The following is a 17,229-nucleotide window of genomic DNA, read 5'->3' as shown; positions in this document are numbered from 1 at the left end:
GTTAATTTTATCAATTTATTTATCATTACTTTAACACTAATCCACTGTTTATTTTTTAATTACTTTAGTTCATTTTCTCCTATTTGATCACTACGATTTCTTGACTATTTATTATTTCACAAAAAATCAACTAATCTACTTTGTCTCCCTCTTTGTCATCAAGGAATTCACACACACACTCACAGGCTGGTCACTCGCCCCCACCTTTTCTTTCTCTCTCACACACACGCACATTTTACTCTTCGTTCGTTCCACCTGTGAACCCGCCCCTCGAGGCTGGCTCACACACACCTCATGCTTCTCGCAGTCCCATTCAAACTTTCTGCGAGACACTTCTGCTGATTCAGGACAACGCCCTAATCAGCACACAGAGCGGGTGCCGTCCGCTCTCGTACACTTCACAAATCATTCAAACTGCGCCACAGACTCGATACCGCGGCTACTCTTCCCCAAAAAATATAAAACCAAATTAAACCCCCAAATGACTTCACAGCTTGCAATAATTCGCGACACGGCCTCCTGCCGCGATTTCTACACACCACAAACACACACTTTTAGACACGAATTCTTTTTGTTACTTTAATTGACTCCCGTACTTCAGACGAGACGCCGACTCTAACGGCGCTTTCACACACACTACACCGTCCTCCTTCTGCATCAGGCACTGGTTCAACTCAGCTCGGAATCTAACCGGCGAAAGCAACCGATCCTGCTTTTATGCATACTTCAGACTGTGACAGGGACCTCTCCCCGACTTAGTTATTTAAGGAGCCACGAATCCCCAGGTCACCACCCTGGATCTCCTGCCCTCACAGGTCCTAGCCCCGCGTCCGAGACTAGGTGGGGTAACCAAACCCGTGACACGCGCAGCGCTCAGCTGGCAACAAAGCCTTTGAGCCCCGCTTTCTAACTAATAGTAACACGTTTCCTGCTTTAACGCACGAGGACGGATCACCGCCACTTTTTCCTAATAACTAAGACGGATCAAACACCGCCGAGGATGAAACACCGATTCTATTAATCCGTAACAAACATCTCCTGCTTTAACGCACTGAGATTTTCTTACGGGGCGCTAAACATCAACTTGGAGTTCTTAAAAAAGTCTCTTGCTTTAACGCACTGAGACGGACGCTAGCCGCCTTTTTTTCTACTGAGTGAATTTACACTGCGATACGTTCAACTTAGCGAACAGATAATTTAGGCTTTAAACAATATGCACGGTTCGAAAATAAACAGGTCGTGCTTACCTTTTAATCATGTGAGCTAGCTCTCTGTTCGCCTCGTTTCACGATCTCAGCTCTGCCAATTCATCTCTGCGCCTCGAGCGAATCCGGGTCACGGCACCAAAACTGTTGAGAAATCAGTTTTACCCCGGTTCTTTTTATTCCTCGAGCATCCAGAGATGGCACCGGACTCAGTAGTCATTTTCACAAAACTTTTATTCATCTTTACTCATCTTCATTTACTCATCTTCATTTAAGCATGCACTTCTAGAAGGGAAGACGAGGCCGGTGTCCCTCTGCAAAAATCTTCACCCCTTTGTTAGTTACAGCCAGCTTTATAGAAGTGACCCCATCATAAAACCCCCACGGTGTGCTGCAAACTCTGTCTGTGTCTATGCGAGTGCTCGTGTGAGTATGGATGTGTGTGCGTGACAGTTAAAATACTGTGGGTGTAGGTAACTCCCTAGAGGTCATAAAACCCCTCTCCCTTCCAAACCACAGGTATCCAGTTACAATGTTGAGACCCCCACCCATACATCCTCTGGGGAATTTCCACTCAGCATTAACTCTTCCCTGTTTTATTTTCACAGCTCAAGTGGGGGAGGGGTCTCCTACAATCTAAGTTCACGACACAATCAGCCTTTATTATATTGAGGGCAGTGTCAGTGTCTCTACAACAGTTCTACATTCTATGATAACACATTTCTAAACTCTAAATCAGCTAAATATTCTACAGGTGATACCTGGATCCTACAGAGGTTGCACAGGTAGTCCAACTCTTCCACAATGCACATCAATATATGCCATTGCCAGAAGGTTTGCTGTGTCTCCTCCATCTTAAGGGTATGGACAACATTTCAGGAGATGTGCAGTTACTCTAGGAGAGCTGGACAGGACCGTAGAAGGTCCTTAACCAATCAGCAGGGCGGTATCTGCTCCTTCGTGTAACGAGGCAGAAGATGAGCACTGCCAGAGCTACAAAATGATCTCCAGCAGGACACTGGTGTAACTGACTCTGATCAAACAATCAGAAATAGACTTCATGTTTAATTAAAATTTTTACAAAGAATAAATGAGCAGCTTTGTTGCATAATTTTGTTCTAAATCTGGGATTTTAGTTGTAGTCTCAATAATTTCATTTTACAGAGTTTATAAGCAGTGATTATCTTGTTAAAATTGTTTGCTAAATTTCAAAAGGAAGAGATTTTAGTATTCAGGTAATGTACTTTTGAGTTATTTTTGTATCTTTTAACATTTCACAAAGTAAACTTGTTTTGTATTATGAACACATGTTTTTGTTGGCTGGTTTGAGTTGCATGGATCACAGACATATCAGTTTTTTGTGAATATAAGCTGCTGTCGGATGAGCAGAATTTTCAGCTTGGAACATTAGTGCTCATCAGTTAATCGTGAAACACATTTAGTGCTTCTAACAATGTTTCCTCAATCAGTATATTGTTATCTATCCATTATGACTGTGTCTGTACATGTCAGTCATTAAATGCTTCTAAAATTCAATTAACACAGTTACACAGTTCTCACCCTGTTGTACATAGTGGGAATCAAATGGAAATTGTATCAATCATTTGTCCATTGTGTGAATTCAACAGGTGGTTGCTGATAAAAGTCTTCTGTGTCGTTGAAGGACACATCCACAGATTGTCCATTCATAACTGTCACCACTGGACTAATGTGTATTTCTCAAATGCCTGTTGATAGACTCTATAGACTATGTGTCACGATCTGTGTGCAGGCAGGAAAGGACCCAAACACAGACTCATACACGGAGGCGAAACCAAAACTCAAAAAGCAGCTTTATTGCTGGACACTAGGAAAAACTTCACTAAACTTGAAGATACAAAATAAACAAGGCAGGCTTGGCAGGCAGAACACACAGACAGGTATGAGGGAGATCGCAACGCCGGACAGAAGAAAGCAAAAGACTTAAATACACAGGGAATGACGAGGGAACAGGAAACTCATGGGGAACACAGCTGGGGGCAAATTACACACAACGAGACAGAGGATGCAAAGCTAAACATAACCGATGAGACAAGGTACCTTCAAAGTAAGAGAAGCAAAGCAAAACATAGCACACACAGACAGGAGACTACCAAAGTAAAACAGGAAGTAATGGAAACACGGGCACACAGAGGCGCAGACAGACACACAGAGACATGACTGAGGAAACATGGATAACATGACAGGCAGGGAGGAACAGAATGAAATACAAGGGAGGCGAGACACAAGAACTCACAACAAAGATAACCACAGCCACAAAGAGGAAGACACAGACGGCAGATCTAAAATTCAAAAAGCTAAACAGAATAACCTAGATAATATAGGACAAATCCTTAGGATCACAAAGTGGACTTCAATATAAATCACAATGCAAAATGATATCAAAACACAAGAAACTCAAAATGCTGGGTCAAATGACTCAGGATTGTGACACTATGACTATACAAAACATGGCCAACAGTTTGTTGGAGATATTCTCACTGTTGATACGTCTTGTGAAAGAATCTATCATCACAAGGAGGCCATTTACATGAAAAGGGAAAGACCATCTGTGAATCGAGGAGGAGGCCTAAGGGTACATCTTTCACCATCTTACGATGCTGTGATTGCAGCCATTCCCCAACTCTCTGTGAATGGGACTCATGGCCATTGATCAGTGGTCTTTGATCAGTGGGTTTTGGTCAGTGGTTGTTGATCAATGGTCATGAGAATTTGCATAATTAAGATTAAGGAACTGACCTTCCAGCCCATTGTTCCTTCAGTGGGCTGGTTTCAGTCATTATGCAAATATGCTGTTTATAAGATTGGGGAAACCTGCAGTCAGCTGAGACTGAAGAAGTCACTTGGATGAGAGACGAAATGTTTCTCCCATGAAACGCTACGTCCAGATGAACCGAATCAACTTTTTGGAGAATCTATCATCACTGTTGACGAGGATGATTAAGTAATCAGTGGTGTACTAACTGTAGAAGCTATAATGGAAAGTAATGTCTTTGTCAGACATTGATGCAAACACAGAAAATATAAATTTTGATCACTGATTTGGGGGATTAAAAATTGGAAATGGAACTTATACTGTCTTTGAAAACAGTGTAACATAGATTATATGAAGATGGATTAACATCAGTTCATTGGTGTATTCTCTTTTCTTTTTTAATAGGAAATGGCAGCTCGGACTACTCGTCCTACTTCATGTCCATACCTCCCAAGACATTGTGAAAAATGACGTTATCTTCACATCCACAGTTAGTGGATGAGTTGTGTCAGAAGCAAGTGTAATTTTGGGAACATTTTCTTCATACCAAATAAAATATTCCCAGAAACATTTGACTGCAAGCACAACAGATGTCTATTGTGCTGTTCATAAGAGATATGTTTTCTGCAAAAGGGACATTAAAAACTTAATATTATTATCACTAAAAATATTAAAATGTAATATTCAACGGGCGCTGCTGCTCACTCAGTGGAGGCAGCATCAACAATTATCAATGAGATCGTAACAGTTGGGGATTTTGATCACAGATGTATATGACAACTCAGGTTTGTGGCATTAAATTTGTATTCTAATTTTAAAAATGTAATACATATACATATAATACAATTTATAATAGACACCTTTCAAAACATAGCTTACACCTGATTCTTATACCTGCATTAGTTTACTGATAATGTTGAAATTGTGGGGGGAAAAGCAGATCAGCAAATCTGTAGCTGCCAGCTCCCCTCTAGGCTTCACCTCTGCAAAAGCTGTGTCTCTGAACTGGACCTCAACAGTGTTTGTGGTCTCATAAGGTCTACTGTCAATTTTAGTTTGCATACTTGGATTGTTCAAATATATTATGCTAAATATAGACAGATTTTTCCACAATGGATATGATAGTAAGAGTTAGTAAACCTCTATTAAAGTCTCCCTCTGCAGCCTGTTGTTTCTTAGATTCAGCAATGAAACAAAACATAGATGACATTCTGTCGCCTCGGCAACCACCAAGATCCCACTTCCTACAGACATTCAGTAACTCTCATTGGATAGTGTCAATAAATATCTTTCACTAAATATGAAAGTTTTCTACCTGTCCTTGTTTAAATTATGAAAGAAGTTATTATGTGTGAGAATCTGTTGAATGTCGAATACGTTTCCACTAAACAGTTGTCTTTTACTTTGGTTAGGGTTTTTTTTAACAACCATTTAAAAAACATATTTTGCTTTTGTTTTATTTTTACTGCAATTCCTGTAGAGTAGCTTTTATAGTGTTAATTCAGTATGTGCTACAAAATAAAAGCCTTTTCTTTTACAGTAGGTTTGTGGGTATTTTATTTTGAATTGTTCCAATCATGGCACTTCAAAGGAACAGCCTGTGATGTCGTAGTGCACATTCTACTGGAAAAACCCTTAAATAGGGGAGACATTCAAACAACTTTAGTGGATCTCGGATGGCAGAAACACAAAACAACCTGGTTGTTATAACAAAGACAAGGCAGACGCAGAGAAACGCAGACGCAAACGCTGACGCATCTACAATGGCAGAAGCAAAATTAGAAATGGTCATCATACCTGAGCTTGAAAAAGCCGCACAACCAAATCCTGAAAAGTCTCCTGTGGCACAACCACAAAAGGAAATGGTTGTGAAACCAAAGAAACAAAAAAAGCAAAAACAGAAAAGAGTGGCTGAAGAACCAAGAAGACCAATTACTCGGGCATATGCTCGGGCTCTTCTTGAAGCTCAAAACAGCCCGAAAAATCAAGAAATGCAAGAAAACACTGAAGCTGCTTCTGAAAGGGAAAAAGCTGAATCCCTCCCCATTTCAAATGTAAAGGTGGACATGGAGAGAGAGGGAAATGTGAAGAACCCCAGCAGACCAAACCCTGGGCCTAATGGAGGGACTTGGCAATATCAACCCAATCCCACATTTAGACCCCATCAGGGCAGTGTCCAGTTTAATCCCTGGCACGAGATTGCTGCTCTCAGACAGCAACTGGAAGCCTCCCAATACCATCAGAACTACCTTTACGGGAAAATGGTAGGTGCAAACAAGAGGGCCTCTTATCACCAGTTTCAGGTGAACAAACTTCATGAACAAATGCACGAGAACAAGAGAAATCATGAGGAAACAATTAAAGACCTCATAGAGCAGCTAGAGGAGGCTTCTGGTAATAAGCCCAATGACATCAGTGAGACAGAGGCTCTCACAAATGCCAATGAAGCTATTGTCATACTGGATGAAGTGATGGTTACCCTGCAGGACCAAATCAGCCACCCTACCACAGAGCAGTGTGTGGAGTCTGCCACTCCAACCACAGAGGCTTCACACACTGACTCTGTAGGACTGATGTCTTCTAAGGAGGCTGAATTTGAGGTCCAATGTAGGATTCAGCAAGAGCAGATTGAGATGCTCCAGAAACAGCTCCTAGCAGCTCAAAATCAGCTGGAAGAGCAGGCCATTAAACATAGGCAGGAGCAGGAGACACTCAACCTGGAAATCAGTGACCTGAAATCCCAGCTCTGCTCCAACAAGGCCCTTCATGATTTGAAGGTTGAGGAGCCAGAAGAACAAAATTCCACCAATGCAAATGAAATGCATAATTGTGAGCCTCTGAAAGAAAACCAGACTGGAGAACAGGAGAAGATGGAAAAAGAGGACTCACTGCCATCCACTGCAATGTCTCTGCAGGAGCCTCAGAAAGAAAAAGACACCACAGAACAACAGAAGATAGAAAAAGAGGACTCGCCTGCATTGTCTGTGCAGGAATCTTTGCAAAGTCTACCTGAAAAACAGAAAATGCTCACTGTGAAGGTGGCTGACCTCGAGACTGAAGTTAAGAGCCTGCCAGAGGTTCCGCTGAGTGAGAAGAAGAAGAAGAAGAAGAAGAAGAAGAAGAAGAAGAAGAAGAAGAAGAAGAAGCGGAACTGTCTGCGTCCCCAATTTCACATAATTGGTCTCAACATCACATCCTAAAAAATCATATTTATATACAACTAAATTGTCAGTGAACATTTGAACCCCACTCGGTCAAGACAGAAGGCCACCCCTTCCTGAGCCCGGTTCTGTCAGAGGTTTCTCCCCCATTAAGAGGGAGTTTTTCCTCATCACTGTCGCCAAGTGCTTGCTCATGGGGGATTTGGGGGCTTTTTAAACACCAACCACTGATAAGCTCACTGACATCAAATTTAAGACTCAGCAAATATATAAATGGATGAGGAATCATCCATTTAAAACATGTTTGCTGAGTCATATTTAGTTGTATATAAATATGATTTCTGGGACACTAAGGCCAATCACAGACTAATTTGGATAATTGGTAAAAAGAAAAATTGGAAAAATTAAAAAAAAAATTGATGTGTCATTGTTTCATATAGATTTCAAATAACATGCCATTTGATGTCATATGCAGTGCTTGTGGTCTTATATTCTTATAATTCTGTTCATTTGATGAGTAAATCCTTCTGCCTTGCTTCACATATTTACTGCTGCTTGGCTAGCTTTAGTCATGCTAGCATCAGCACAGGTAGAAACAGATACACATCAGAGACATCACATGTAGCTTGTGTTCATGTTCAGAGTGCCATCTGATAAAAGCAGGGAGCAAAGCACTGAGCAGCATATCAGTCAGCACAGAAAACAAATGCCATAAATGTCATCAATTAGGCTGGAATAATTTGCTTGCAGTGGGTTGTATTGTAAGTGCTTTACATTTCAGCATGACATCCTGTGTCCTACACTGAGGACATTCTAAGAAAAGCTGGTCATTTTCTTAGAACGGAGCTAAAGATAAAAACAAAACAAAACCAAACTTTCATAAGAAATCTTTATTCTGCAGTAAGGGACATTAAAACCCTAAAAATGTTATCATTAAAAATATTAAAATATGAAGTAATCATAATTTTTGCACAAAATCAAAAGAATCTGTTTATGCAATACCAGGTGCTGTAACCTTTTCCACTCTGTTATGCTCAATCGCTGCATCTTCATGTAAGACACGTTTGTTTGTGTGATCTTTAAAGCAGTTCTTCTAAAAAGTTATGAAATCTAGGATTTGGAATGCTGATTTCTTCAAGCTGCAGCAAAATGTATGTTTGATACATTCAGTCATGAGTACTTTATACTGTTATTATTCCTGTTAAGAGTATCTGGAATATGCACTTCTTACAGTGGCCATGTTACACAGTACCCTGCTCAAATGTAGGTAATGTTAGACATGAGTCTCCTGGAATTAGACCTCAGTACTGTTAAAGTTGAGTTACTGACCCGTTGCTGTGTCAATAAAAGTGCAAAAAATAAGAGTGCTTCTGGTGTCTTGCTTTAAGATAAAGTCCCATGTTTTTTGTAGCTTTTTGAACAGATGGTGTCTTATTCTCAGCAATTTTTTCTAATTATTGTTCTCAGAGTTGAGATTTAATTCTTATATTTAACTCAATCAAGAAAGAAACAATTCAGTCTCTTTCCTTGTAATAAGTCAAATTTTCTTCAATTAAGCATAAATTTTAGACAGTTTTGTCTAAGGCATAGATTCATTTGCTAGTTTTAACTATTCTATTCAAGCAACTTTTGCTCACCCCATTTTTTCTCAAAACAAGAAACTATTGTCAGATTTAAGACTATTTGGCTTGTTTCAGGTATAACTATACCTGAACGATCCCAAATGGCATTTGTGGGATCCTGAAACGCTGGTCTGCCCTCAAAATGAGTCACGGGTGAAAATGCTGGAGCAGACGTATAGCCTTTCATTCATTTTTATGTGACTGTGATTACTTGGTCAAGTGATGTCCTGGGTCAGTTCTTCAGGATTTACGACCTCCGGGTTTTTTCCCTTATTTCTTGATGCCTAAAAAGTAGCACAACGCTTGTGTTAATATGTATCCAGAGTAAGTCATTATTTATTATTTTCTTTCACTGAAGGAGCAAGTTGAAATCCATGTGGGACATGCTGCTGTCCTCTGGTCTCCGTCCTATCTGCCAGTCTTGTCATTACATGCTGTATGCTGCTTTAAAAGCACAGCATGGGAGAATAACACAAACCTAAACATCATGTGACTGCAGATCCTTTAATATGTTTAGATTTTTGCCCTAAAAATGTAAGACTTGATATCTTTATGATTTAGTTGATCCCTCATTTAGGATCAACTAAACCTCACATAAGTGAAAGATTTTGTACACCTGCGACATGCATGTGTTTTTTTTCTTTTTGTAAGTATTGATCCATCAAAGAGATGAGATCACATGATTGTGATTATGTTTGATAGCCAACTTTTAACTGCGTCCAGATTTATTTCTCAGCCTCAGTTTCTCTCAGTTTGACGATCCTGACATTGCTGACATGCCACTCGAGCTCCTCTCAGTAAATGGAAATTCAGCAGATGCCACATTCTTCTGCCCAGAGAGGACAACAGTTGTAGTTGAGGGTAACATCGTCATTAATCTCCCCACACTGTCTGAAGCATTTGCATTGCTTTTTGCATTGATTTATGCGCTGCGTCTTAGTTACCCAAAGCCGGCCGACACGTTTGACACATTTGTCCAAAACATCATCGTGGGTCTGGAGTAGGGATGGGTATCGAAAACCGGTTCTTGTTGAGAACCGGTTCCCACTGTTTCAATTCCTTGGAATTGTTTGCCATTTTTACAAACGATTCCCTTATCGATTCCAGTCGCCCCGAATGACGTCACCACGTTGCGGAGCGTCATTTACCTGGCCTAAGCGGCTCAAACGCTCAAAAGTTTGGTTATACTTTACGAGAACGGATGACAACAGGACAACTTGCAATACTTGAAAAGTAGATATTTCATTTAAGGGAGGAAACACTACGAATATGCAAAAGCATTTGCTCACAAAACACGTGATAACCTTAAATGAATGTCGTGTTTTTAATTCCGCTCCGGACTCGTGAATCTCAACCCAGCAGCAGCGATAACGTTTGCACGTCCTCTCCCGTTAATGCGGCAGGTAAATAATCAACTAACAGTGCATATTATGTTAGCTGCCTTATTACAAAACCTGCTATTACTGTGCATTTAGGTGACCATGATGAGAGAGACAGAGTCTGGCTCAGATGCTGGCAGTTGTCGCTGCAGTCTACCGGTAGCGTCTCCTTTCAGGCCAGGATAGACGAATGTCACCGAGCAGTGACTAAGTTTGTGGTCAAAGGCTTGCACCCATTTGCCACAGCAGATGATTTTCGGTAAGTGAATGTGTTTAATTGTAGGCAGGGACATTACTGGATATTCTTGTGTAATTGCTACAGAATAATTTATGTTATACTTTGTTATTGCTACAGAAGAATATTTATTTTATTATTTTACATTTACAATTTTTTTTCCTGGGGACCCTGTGACACCCCATCGAAGAGCCGTAGGCTGTGGATCTCTTAAAATCTCTCTGCTGGGTTTGTAAGGCCATGTTACTCCTAAATTTCTATCTTGTTCAAAGAGAAGATATAAAACAAAGTTCTAAGCTAATCGACCTTAGTGTTCTCCTTTTTTTAAAAGAATCGATAAGAGAATCGATAAAGAATCGAATCGTTAAACAGAATCGAAAATGGAATCGGAATCGTGAAAATCTTATCAATACCCATCCCTAGTCTGGAGGATGGGAAATTGAGGCCCAGCGGGTTGAGTCTCTTGGCAGTTGAACCTCTGTCAGAAGTAGGGATCTGTCATGGTCCTGGGTCATTTGACCCAGCATTTTGAGTTTTCTTGTATTTTGATGTCATTTTGTATTATGGTTTATTTTTAAGTTCATTTTGTTAGTCTTGAGTTTATTCTATATTACCTAGGTTGTCCTGTTTAGCTCCTTGGTAATTAGGATATTAGTGTATGGTGTCTTTGTGTGTTCTTTCCCTTTTCTGCACTGGAGTACACAGATTAGTCCTTGCAACACATGTTAGGCTATTGAAATGGTGCTCATGCTCAATTTTGAAATAATGATTAGAAATGAAAAAAAAAAAACCTAATAAATAAACATGTGATAATTAGGGATTTAAAACATTTCATTTCTAGTGGACCATTTGGAATTCACCCAAGGATCCTGAGTGTTCCCCTTTCACCACTTTCAGAGGAAACACTTTTAAGTATCCACTTTCAAATGATTTATTGTCGCCCTAATTATGGACCAATAGCTCCGTTTTGATTCATCGATGCCATCTCTTCTTTTAAAGTCTCCGCGAGCCCATTAAGGATTTCCTCCTTCCATGCCCTTAATTTCATTGACAGCCATGTCTTCCCATCCTTCAAGGCAGCTATCAAAAAAGCAGCTGTGGTCTATATTTTCCACCTCTGCATCAGCAGGGGACTGAAGAAAGCGATCAAAAGGAAAGGACTCAAGACAGCTGGGTTATAAAACCCACTGAGTCTGTAAGTCTGTAAAATTTATTAAATTGTTATCTTGAGACCAAATGCGGTATTGTTTCTCATTCGTAAGCTCAGGCTTTTTGTGATGAAGTCTCTCATAGGAGTTTATCTTGACCTCTTGTAGCTGCTACTCGATGGGGAATTGGGCCTAATAATAGAGAATGGGAAAATGCAATTATTGTGCCCTGGAGTTGGAGAAAAGCGAATGGAATACAAACAGCTATGAGAAAAGCTGCCAACCCCAAAATCTATTGTGCATGCAGTGGAAACACTTCATTTTTTCATTATCGATGCATTAAGCACCTTCTTAGAGACACGCCTTTAGAGTCAAAGTGATATTTTTGTTCCAAGACGAAGTCAGCAATTTATTTGATTTGTTTCAATTTTCACTTTTTGATCTTCAGCACACGCACCCTGAAAAATGGGAGGAAGCTTTTCTCTTGCAGGGAGAGCAGTCTTTCGGCATGCCGCGGTTTATGTTATTTGGCACCACGTCTTTTGTCTGATTGCTAAAGAAAGCAGGCGGACACAGGCTGGGAGTAGAGCAGACTGATGGACAGCGGATGAAAGAGGATGCTCACTGACCTGGAGGCATTCCAGGCAAGATGTCAGGGAGACATAATAACCCCTGGTGTGCACAGAAATCAGTGAGTGATGGTGGAAAGCACTGTATACAGTCTATACGATGAAAGTGCACAAAGCCCAACTCTATGAAGATAGAGGACATCTAATACACCGGAGCAGTTTGGTTGTTGTTGTAATATGGAAAGACTAGAGGATAAAGCGGGTAATACCCCAGTAAGTATTTTAATAATATTGAGAAAATCTGATTCACTTTTGGAAAACTTGTGTGTAGCTGAAGATTATAGCAGTCTGTCACTGCCTTCTTGCTTAAGCCACATTTAATCAGGATGCTGTAAAAACAAAAGAAAGCGTTATTGAAAGATTTAAAGGACTGTCGTCGAAATGAAAACCAACGTCAAGAAGCACTTCTGTTATAAAGGCTGGAATGAAATGGCAATAAAGTTTCACACTGTCATATAGTCTCCATGTCTTTTCAAGCAGCACTAACTCTGACTCTAACTACTAAGATGAAATGGGGTAAAATATACGCCCAAGTCAAGTTTAGGGCTCACATGTAAACATATTTGGAAGAGCAATGATACAGTTTGTGTGAAATGGAGAGGTTGTTTCTACCCACTGGGTTTTTAGATGAAAATGCCCATTTATGAGAGCATTAGCATGCCATTTGTTGAGTAGTCTGGTGGGATGAGCCGGAAGCTCTAATGGTGTTAAGACTTCAGGCTGAGCCAATAATAAAGCCACAGCGTTATGTAACTTGTGGAAGGAAAAGCTTTTTAAACCTTAAACTGGGACAAAGTCTGCGAACAAGCGTTTCTCTTCGATCAGATTTAACTTGCTGCAGTGATGATTTTTTTATTAATTTCTTTAATTATTGAAATGCCAAGGGGTTTTTTTTTTTTGGTTTGTTTCTTTAGTTTATATTTCTTACACATTACACATTTTATTACCTCAGTCGAGCAGGTTATGTAGCGTTTGCCTGCCCGTGTGTCATTCTGTCTGTTAACAAAACAGCTCCGAAAGTTTCCACTGAATTCTGATAAAGCTGTGGAGCAGTGTAGAGTGACAGTAATCAAGGTCTTCAAGGCCAGTCTAATGATTTATTGATCAAGCTTTATAATTTAGAAGCTATGATTCTTACACTTGTGGTGTGTATTGTTTGATTATACCATAAAAAGACTCATAATATCTCGCAGCTTTTCTTTCAAGTTGACCCCAAATTGGGTTCTACTTTTGATGCACTGTCAACATAAAGAGAACGAGCTGTCTAGTAGTAAGTAAGTTAAATAATAATATTATTTAATAAACTCCAGTCATTCATATGCAGTTATTTGCAGATCAATACCTATTACCTAGTCCTATATACTGTTTGTGTAATCAAAGTAAACATCTGGCATGCTACTCTTATCTGATTTTTACTGCACTACAAGCTTAAAAAGATCAAAGAAAAGAAAATGAATATCTAGAAAATACAATACCATCCCCTTAAAAGTAAATGCTACCCAGAAGGTGAGCTGCTTCTTCTTGTTCTTTATTTTACTTACACAATACACATTTATTTCAATAACATATTCGACTCAGTCAAATGACTGTTCTGTTTAGAACTAAATGTGTGAATGCACATCCATCTATCAATCTATCAATGAATCGATCATGATACTGGGTCTGTGATACAGTGTTTCTAAGTTTCTGGACATTATACTGTTTATTTTTGAATATTCTGTGATTCTTAGACTTGTGGTTATTTTTATGTCTTATATTTAGTATTTTTCGGTTTTGGTTCTTTGTGATTTTTGAGTTTTTCCTCCCCCAGTGTCTAGTCTACTCCTGTGTTTAATCAGTCTTGTTTTCATGTTAGTCTTAGTCTTCATCTCTGTGTTTATCACACTTCCTGTTTTGTTTTGACAGTCTCTTGTCCTCTGTACAGTTTGTTCAGTATTGCTTTTCCTGTCCTGTTGGTCTGTATTACTTCCTGCTGTGTTCCCACCTGTTGCCCATTCTCTGGTCATCTGGTGTTAGTATTTAAGTCCTCAGTTTCCCTGTGTTCCATGTTGAGGATGATGTGTCCTTATTTGTTGTGTTTCCCAGTTCCCTGGCGTCCACCAGGCATGGGTTTTTTGTCTTTATCTTTTAGTTCCGAGTATTTTGTTACAGCGATAAAGCTGCCTCTTTCAGTTCATCCCTTTGTGTTTGGGTCCTGCCTTACCTACCACACAGCCATACATGACTGTCTATCTCTCTGTCTGTCATGTTGTGACTCTTTTCTTATTCTCTTAGTCACCTTTCTCACTCACTATGTGTTAGTAGACCTGTCTGGACTGAATCATATTTGTTATTAACCTCTGTCTCTCTTCCACAGCATGTCTTTTATCCTGTCTTCCTTCTCTCACCCCAACCAGTCGCAGCAGATGGCCACGCCCCTCCCTGAGCCTGGTTCTGCCGGAGGTTTCTTCCTGTTAAAAGGGAGTTTTTCCTTCCTACTGTCATCAAAGCACTTGCTCATAGGGGTTCATATGATTTTTTTTTTCTGCATGTATTATTGTAGGGTCTGCCTTACAATATAAAGCGCCTTGAGGCGACTGCTCTTGTGATTTGGCGCTGTATAAATGAAATTGAATTGAATTGAAATGAATATTCATTTGAATAGCGGTTTCAGCATATCTGCCTAAATAAATACCCAAAGGCGGCTCCTGAGAGTCAAGAATTGTTTCTAGAAGGACTTAAAATGTTTAAAAATGGGGCTATTTTTTGATTATTCCTGTGGGATTTTGAACAAAGCAAAGAACAATTAAACAAACTGACAGAATCAAAGGAAGAAATGCTAAAATGGCTACATTTTACACTGAGCCTGTTATTATGTTCGAGTATTTTGGTTTTCATGATCAGATCTAGAAAAAGCTTTTTTCTTTCTTAAATTCCACAAAGCACACAAAGCTGCTTTGTAAGAAAACCATGTACTCAAAGTAGCGTTCTCACAGAATTCCCTTGTATGTGTTGGATTTGGAATAAACATAACCTTGTTCGCTGATGTGTTTTTTAGGAAGAACGTGTTCCTATTACATTAGATTTTAAAGAAAGACGGTGAAACGTGCACAGTGTTCTTTCAGTCAGCAGCAAGAGCAGGATTCGTTTCCCCACAAAACTTTGGCATTTCTTGAGTGGCTTGATTTTATGAACTTTTACCTTTAGTTACCTTGAGTTCAGAGACTGCTGCGCCGTAAGCTTAAAGATGCAAACAGCAAATAGTGGTCTAAAAACAGAAAGCAAACCCACAAATTCTTCTAATTGCAATTATGAAGTAAATCCCCGCAAAACAGCCTTCCTCAAAATGATCTCGCAGCTATAATCCCTGCCCTCGCATTTGATTTGATTAATGCAATAAGTCATTTAAATAGATATTCACTCAAATTTTAATTTAGTATATCGGTAAGGCAAAGACATTCTGGAGCCTAAAACTCCTGCTGCGTTAATCTCCCAACACGAAGGTCTCATTCCTCCTGTAAGCTTTTACACTTCGAGGTTTGTGTGAGATTTTTCTCTCTCTTTTTTTTTTTTCTCAAATTCCAAGGACAAGCTGGTCAGGAAGAGTGCAGAATTTTAATCGACTGCAAGTGTGAATATGAATGATAGTCTGCAGAAGTGAGTTGGCCCTGTAATGAGCAGATGATCTGTGAAGGGTGTTCCCTCTGTGGATTGTGGAATATGCATCAGAAAAGACCAGAATGAATAAAAGCAATGCTCGTTATTCCAGCAGGTGGCAGCAGACACAAACCAAAGCACGCATGCTGTACCTCACAGAGCTGGCTGAGCATGTTTGTGTCAGACTGGTTTGAGATGTTTTTGGTCTCAGTCAGACTCTGTGGTTGTTCCAGCGTCATCCTCTACATTTATACAACATGGTAGATTAGAGATGTTTCATGAATGTAGCCTGTCTGACCTTATGCTTGTTGTTTTGCTGATGATTCACAGTGTCATGTTTTGATCATTCATATTCTGATTTCTTATGTGTGAGCAGGGTTTGTTTGGCCCCCTTGGACCTTTTCAATCCCGCAGACAATTGCTGTGTGATCAGTTACAGTAAAGTTCAATTCTGAAAGACTTCTAGCGACTTCAGCGAGCATAAACATCACGCAAGCCGGGGAGTAAGTAGCTCAGTCGTATGGCTTCAGTCACGAACTGGAAGAGCTGATGCACAATATGTAGCAGCATAAATCAGAGTAAAGGAAAACGATTTTAGCAAGTGTAAAGCAGCTTGATGGTTAATTGAAAGGAAACTGAATCTTAAGGATTAGTGAAGCACGTGATTAAAATAAATCTTTCACTTAGGAAGCGGGTTTTACTTGATCACTCTATTTTTTTTTAAAAACCTGCACAATTCCTTGTAAATATTTAAAATATTATATTACTGCATCGTACTGTATATCGTAATGTAATTGATAACAGGTAATCCTATGAGCAGAAACACTGACTACAGCAGTCCACGAGAAGAAAAGTAAAACTGACAAGTCAGCAAAAACCAAAATAAGTGCAGGTCTTGGAAGAAATAGAGAATTAGCTGTAAAACAAGTGAAGTAATAGGCAGTGTGTCACTTTACCAGCAGCAGGGAGGGCTTGACTCCAGGCAGCTTTATTTCCTGCTCTACATTATTAAAGCATCTGGGCATAAATGAGTCCAGATAAAAAGGAGGAGTAGATTTTTAGGCAGAAAATAAACAGGAAATATGGACAGTAATATGGGGAAGAAAGCTGAATTTTTTCTAAGTCACTCGGTCGCTTGCTAAAGATGTGATGTCTGGACTGTACCCCGCACTACATATATATCAATTGACTGTGCAACTTGTGTACTGTGTGTACTTAGATGGGCAGATGTGTTTATTTAGCCGAGGTCCAGTGCTGCCTCGCAAAAATTCTCTCAGACGACAAGGGATTTATTAATGGCCACACACACCGCTTGAGAGTCTGTTGGTATTTAGCAAGCGGGCAGTGGCCTAACACTGGATCTGCCGTTTGTGCAGCCTTCAGCTCTTAGACTTGCTCCATGATCTATGTAGGACAATAA

The sequence above is a fragment of the Maylandia zebra genome, linkage group LG18 (genome assembly GCF_041146795.1).
Source record: "Maylandia zebra isolate NMK-2024a linkage group LG18, Mzebra_GT3a, whole genome shotgun sequence".
NCBI classification, from domain to species: Eukaryota; Metazoa; Chordata; class Actinopteri; order Cichliformes; family Cichlidae; genus Maylandia; species Maylandia zebra.
Note: the sequence above shows the minus strand (reverse complement) of the source record.